The sequence below is a fragment of the Erythrolamprus reginae genome, chromosome 1 (assembly GCF_031021105.1).
Source record: "Erythrolamprus reginae isolate rEryReg1 chromosome 1, rEryReg1.hap1, whole genome shotgun sequence".
NCBI lineage: Eukaryota > Metazoa > Chordata > Lepidosauria > Squamata > Dipsadidae > Erythrolamprus > Erythrolamprus reginae.
Genome location: NC_091950.1, coordinates 214224121 through 214230986, shown reverse-complemented (window position 1 = coordinate 214230986; position 6866 = coordinate 214224121). Strand labels below are relative to the sequence as shown.

The following is a 6866-nucleotide window of genomic DNA, read 5'->3' as shown; positions in this document are numbered from 1 at the left end:
GCATCTTTCTTATCAGAGAAGCAAGTTTAACATGTCTGCCTATTTGAAAAACCAAAGGCACTGCAACTTGGAGTATACTTGGAATTACTTTCTGAAAGGAAAAAAAAACCCTTATTATGCCACCATATTTTTTTAGCTGGATAATAAGATTCTAAACGAACTTTGTCAACAAAAAATATTTTGCAGAATTTTTTGGTTAATTATATTAATTGCCACTTGTGCTTTATATTCCATTTTTTATTTTGTCTGGTCACCCAACTCAACTTAGTGATACTAAGTACCCCATAATACAAAAATGTAAAACACAATAAATCATTTTGCAGGAGAGGCGGAGTAACGACATGGACACAAGAGCTGGATTTAAAACTGGATCATTTTTATTAAAATAAATTTGCATAATTTATTTAAATAAATCAGCATAATTAGCATAATTAACTATGACCCTAACAAGGACCCGCAGGGTCAAACAATTGCTTCCGGGGCGGAAAATGACGTAGAATAAACTTCCGGGGCAACTTATGGGCGTAGCTCCATGCTAATCCAGGTGAGGGACCCCTCCCTCACCTGAGACCATGCCATACACTTGCATGTGGGAGGTCCCGCCGGCTAACCCCTAAAAGGGAAATTAAATGGGCGGGACCCAAAGACAGGTTCCCCCCAACTGCTCAGGTCGTCAAAACCACAAGCCTTTGGAGAGAACCTGTCAATCATCCCCAAAGATGCCCAATGGAGAACACGCAGTTGCTAAACCACCACCCAGTTTTCCGCCCCTAACCTGCCATGGAGCGGGGGTCAGATCTCTATCTTGGCCCCCCGACTCCCCCCTCTAACTGCACCAGCTCACGCAGTGACCGCTGCAGGTCCTGTAAGAAGATGGTGTTCCCTTGTTCTGACAGGTGAACACCGTCAGCCCGGTAAAGCCACGGCTGATCTATGGTGATGTGGGGATGGGCCACTATAACCCCACCTAACTCTCTGACTACCTTACCCAGGGCCTTATTAACTCTCCGCCTAACCCGGTGAATGGCCCTAAGGGAAATGGCGTCCCTCGGGAGGATCTCTGACCACACCACTTGCGTGGTGGGCCACACTGTGCGAAGCCACCACAGGTCTTCACGAGCCTGGCAGATCAAGGGCATACCTCCAAGCATACACAGGTCACTGCCACCGAGGTGCAAGACCAGCCATCTGGGCGCAGCAATGGGATGCCGCCCTCCCAGCAACAGCAGCAGAAGACCTTCCCACCGCATGCCTCTTCTCCCCATCCAGATGACGTTGACCCATTGGCCCAAAGACAGCTGGGTCCCCACGGCGTTTCTTGCTGCTGAGCGGCCGGCCCAAAATATCATACTGTGGCCACAAAGCAACACCGTCGGTCTTGTACTGGCATGGCTACCTGGAAGAGGACACAGAGAGGTTACCTAGCCTAAGACCCTGCCCTAGACCCTCAGCAGGCCGTACATAACCCAAATATGCTGCTGACCGCCAGCGGCCAATCTCCCGAATCCTCTGGCTCGGGAAACCGATACGAAACGAATGTGTTCCATAGCCAGCGGGATGAATGCCTATCTTGGCCATAGCCCTGGACACTAGAACCCAGAATTGATAGCGGGTCAGAGGGGTACCATCCTGGTGTTTAAAAAGGTACCCCTGCTCCGATCCTCTTAAGCTACAGAAGTGCTGCAGAGCGGCCACCGGGCACACAGACTGGTCGGTGGCCGCACTAAGTTCTATCCTAACCCCTCTATGCAACTGATCCGTCTTGGAATGTCTCACCAAAAGGAGACACCCCCGTCCCTTAACTCTAGATCAGCGAACTGGAAGGCATGGAGCGACCTGTCATCCCGCGAGGAGGCCATAGCCTCACTGACCCATAGGGCCCCAAAAAACATGACACAAGTCGCTGCCCTAAAAAGACGGGCCTCGTACAGAGAGGCACACAGACTGTCCAAAGCTTGATTAATAAGCGACAGCTGTTGCACCATCAGAGCCTGGCGACTATCTACAGGGATCCCCTGTCGCTCCCTCACCCAGCCTTCCAGCATCTTCCGAGTGCGGAAGTCACCAGAAAAGTCCAGAAACCCACCCGCCTTGGACAGAAAGGCGAGACCGGCTAGCTTGGACATAATTGTCCTAACTGAAAGGCCACGCTGCCTAAGCTGGAGACAAAATTCCATCAGGTGTTCTACTGGGGCAGGCCAACTATGGGGGTAACCCCTATCCTGCCTGAAATCCCCAAACTCCTTACCTGCATGCTGATAAGCCCTCAGGGTGCCTGGTGCCACTGAGAGGGCCATGGCCCTGCAGGCCTCTGCTCTCCACTGCTCGGGAGCCCGCCCAGGCTCCAAAGGTGGTCAGGAAAAGCCTCTGGTGACACGCGGGCCCATGGAGCCAGGGTCCAAAACCTGGACAACTGACCACGGGACAAGGCGTCAGCAATCCCGTTGTCTAACCCGGGGACATGTCGAGCCAAAAACAAGGCGTTTAGGGACAAAGACCTGTGCACAAAATGGCGGACAAGCCGCATGACCCTGTCACTCTTGGAGGACAGGGCATTTACAACATGGACTACAGCCAGGTTGTCACACCAAAAGTGCACAGTCTTGTCCCTAAACTGCTCCCCCCAAAGCTCTAAGGCCACTACTAAGGGGAAGAGCTCTAAAAAGGTCAAGTCCTTAACCAGGGAAGAGGCCCTCCATTCCGAAGGCCAAGCAGACCAGCACCACGGGTCACCTAATACAACCCCGAAACCACAGGTCCCCGCAGCGTCTGAACACAACTGCAACTCAGCTTCCAAAAGAAGCTCGTGCCTCCAAAATGATAACCCATTAAACTGGTCCAAAAACGCCCGCCATACAAGTAGGTCATCCCTGACCCCCTTGCATAAGCGAGTACGATGATTGGGCAAACGTAGCCCTCTCATCACACTGTACAGTCTCCGTGAAAAAGCCCGGCCGGGAACAATGACCCGGCAGGCAAAATTAGGAATCCCCGCTAATTTGTGCAGCTGCCGAAGGGTGACCTTCCGGCAGCCTAACACTAAATCGATCTTACCCCGAATCTTGATTAGTCTAGGGGCAATCTGGAAGATTGCTCCTCTGAGTCCAATTCAATACCAAGAAAGGTAATCTTGGTAGCAGGGCCCTTGGTCTTCTTGGGGGCTAAAGGCACCTCCAACTGAGCACAAAGGGCTTCGAAGTCCCGCATCAGAGCAAAACATTGCTCTGAACGCGCAGGCCCCGCCATCAAGAAATCGTCAAGGTAGTGAACGACCGAACCCAGACCACTGCACCTCCTGAGCGCCCACTCCAAGAAGGTGCTAAAGCTCTCAAAAAGGGAGCACGAGACAGAGCATCCCATAGGCAATGCTCTGTCTACATAAAAACCACCTTCGAAGTGGAAGCCCAAGAGCTCGAAGTCGTCTGGGTGTATGGGGAGGAGCCGGAATGCCGACTTAATGTCGCATTTACCCATAAGGGCTCCAACCCCACACTTCCTAACCATGGCCACGGCCGCATCAAAAGATGCGTACCGGACTGAACAAAGTTCGTCAGGAATGAAATCATTCACTGACTCCCCTTTTGGAAAAGACAAATGGTGAATCAACCTAAATTCACCACTCGCCTTTTTGAGGACCACCCCCAAAGGGGACACCCTTAGAGTTGGGGAGGGCGGCTCTGGGAAAGGCCCCAGAACCCTGCCCTCGGCCACCTCCTTTTGTATCTTTGCCCTAACGATGTCTTCATGTCCCACAACCAACCTAAGGTTGTCGGACATGAAGGCTTTCCTAACCCCTATATAAGGGATCCTAAATCCCTCAGAGAAGCCTTGCAGGAGAGCGTCCGCTCTCGAGCGAGGGTGGTAGTTTTTTAACGAACTCTTAAGCACTTCGGAGAGGGGTGGCATACAAATCCAAATAATAAATAAATAAATAAATACTGTAAGATTAATTGGGCTGGACCCCTTTCCTCCCGGCGGGCAGGGGTTGTTTAGCCTGACCCCCTCCCTTCTTATCCTTCCACTTTTTAGGCCTGGGACACACAGAAGCGGCGTGGGCACCCTACAGTTCCCACAAGCAGGTCTGAACTTGCAAAAGGGGTGAAAACAAGCCCCCTTTGCAGAGAATTCATGACATGGGGGAAGGATTGCCTTTGCCGCACCCCCCGTGGGGTGGAAGCTGGGGACTCCTCCTCCATAAAGTGCCCACTATCTGTTCTATCGCAGCCCTCTTTCCCAGACATGTAGGTTGCTTGGAACCACAAGTCGGGAACAACCATGTCCCAGGGGAGAGTGGGATCGAATGCCACCCGCATCCTAAACGCTTGGTCATAGTGCCGCCAAATTGTGCCCTTGTACTCGAAATGAGCATGGGCTATCAGATCTATATACTTAAGCATTGAGGCAGCCCTAGCCGGCTGTCTCTGCAGCACTATGGTGGCGTAAGTCAGATAAGCATACAGCCAAGAGCTGAAACACTTATTGACTTTCATCTTTTTTGCTTTCTCTGTTTGTACCTCCCCTTCTTTATCTTTTTTGGGGACCTCCCTGTTAAGGAGGGCAAAAAGATCGACATACTCCCCTTTCCAAATGGTTTCCCTAACCGAGGGATGTAGGTGGAAACCTAAAGGCGTGGCTGGCAGCCCCCAGGGGAAGGCACCCGCCCTGACATTGGCCAAAGGATCCCATGCTGTGGTGACCCCAACCCCAGACACCCCTGACCCTGACGGATAAACCATCATAGGGGGCGAAACAAACACAGCCGGAGCTGGCGGGGACCAAACCTGGCTACAGGTGCCCGCAGGAGACCCTAAAAAATTGACCCCACTCCCAAAACCCGGCGGGACAAAGGCTTGTCCGGGCAGAGGGAGGAGTGGAGTGGATGTCAAGTGTGGTACAACCTCACCTGCCCCGAAAGGGGTAGAAGCCATCCATGGGAGCCCCGGTCCCCCGGGGCCTGGCAACGCCGCCATCTGCCCGGGCTGGGCTGCAGCCTCCTCTGGAGCTCTTCCAAGGGCCGCAGGTGCTGACGTGGAGGCCCCTCCTGCGCCAGATCCAGACCGCCAGCGCTCGAGGTCATCAAGTCGTTCGAGGACCCTGGCCCAAGAGAGAGATGACATATTATTAGTACCAGGGGGCACAAACCCCCTCCCCCCCACCGGGGGTCCACTCTGAGGCTCTTCCTGGCTCGCTCGAGCCTAAGTGCCCTCCTAGGCCTTGCCACAGGCTGAACCGGTGGAGCTGGAGCCCTCTGCCTTTTTGGGGCCATTTAACCAAATAATAATACTGTTAACCTAAAAGAAAGCTGGAGCCAAATGGCCCAAGCCCGAAACCCAAACCTAAAAACCAAATTGGGGAGCCGGTGGACTCTGCCTAGCAAGGCAGAGAATTAGCAGATGAGCTACCAATATACTAAAACCCCTGCCCACCCAAGGGGAACTCAGGCCTAGGGCGAGTGTTGCTCTCTCCTCGGTCCTGAGGAGATATGGGGCCAGTCACCCTACTACCAGAGCCTCGCCAAACCGGAGGCTAATGGGCCCTTGCGCCTTGTAAACCCCCCCAAGGCAAGCGGGGCGGTCCCCCTCGGTCCCGAGGAGGACGTGCTCAGATGGGCTCTGCCTCGTCAAGGCAGAGAATGAGTAGAAAGGGTCTTTCCGCCGGACCCCAAGACCACCGAAGGCCGCCGATGAGGCTCCTAAAATGGCAGCCGTCCACGAGGCCACCCAAAATGGCCGCCGCAAGCAGACACCCAGCCGAGTGTCTGCTTTGAATGCCAAGTCCGGGCTGGCAGGCCCCGCCCGGACACGTCATCGATCAGGCCACTCTGGCCTGATCATCGGCCGAGATCTCGCGAAATCTCATGAGATCTCGGCCGAAAACCAAGATGGCGGCTACGCCATGTGACCTCTGTCTCCCCCGAGCCTCCAGCAAAAGGCGCCAGTGGGTAAGGACCACCGGCGCTATTTTAAAAAAATACTTCAGGGTAACTAGGTCTTTGAAACTGTCATACACTCAAAATGTCATCCATGCCAGATTCAGTTTACAATTTGGCCTCAATAGTTGAGGAAAAACCAAGCCTTTATCAAAAACTAATGAAGACAAGATCATCTGGACATGTGTTTGCATGTTGCATTGTTTTTAGTATATTGTATATTAGCTGATATACTTCAGTGGAATGCTTCAGTGTATACTTCAGTGGTATATTTCAATGGAATGCTGGATTGCAAGTAAAAAATACGACTTTAGTAATCGAGTTGTTGAAGCGTGGAACTCATTACCGGACTTCATAGTATCATCCCCTAACCCCCAACATTTTACCCTTAGACTGTCCATGGTTGACGTCTCCAGATTCCTAAGAGGTCAGTAAGGGGCGTGCATAAGTGCAGTAGAGTGCCTTCCGACCCCTGTCCTATTGTCTCTCCTATATCCCATATATCTTCTCCTCTATCCCTATATCTTTCTTCTATTCTCTCATTGATTATTTTATCCTTTACTCTCGCTTCTATTCTTTCTATAATTCTATTTCCTCAAAGGTGTCCTCTATTACCTTCATTGTGTATTATTGTGTATTGGACAAAATAAATAAATAAAAATAAATAAATAAAATAAACAATTTGCTCCTTGAATAGTAAGGCAAGTTTGCTAAGCCGTAAACAGACACTGTGAAAAGAGAACAATATAAATAACTTCCAATTACAACTTTTTGTAGCTAAAAATGTCTAATCTAATATCTTTATGGAAAATTATGAGGGCACGTGATAGGATAGAGGGGGAAGGGGTAGATCTTGCAGTAATGGAAGAAAAATATATATAGTACAATTAAGAAAAAATAATTCAGATACATTTTTAAATAAAAAATGAATAGAAAT

General features: G+C 51.0%; 1 long non-coding RNA gene across 1 annotated transcript; it reads right to left on the bottom strand.

Moving 5' to 3' along the window:
• Positions 1–357: 357 nt before the first annotated feature.
• LOC139156488 (uncharacterized) lies at positions 358–5319 on the bottom strand. The gene is made up of 2 exons (XR_011557323.1): positions 4904–5319; positions 358–1396 (listed from the first exon to the last, which is right to left on the bottom strand). It is a non-coding gene; the product is annotated as an uncharacterized lncRNA (long non-coding RNA).
• Between the last annotated feature and the right edge of the window lie 1547 nt (positions 5320–6866).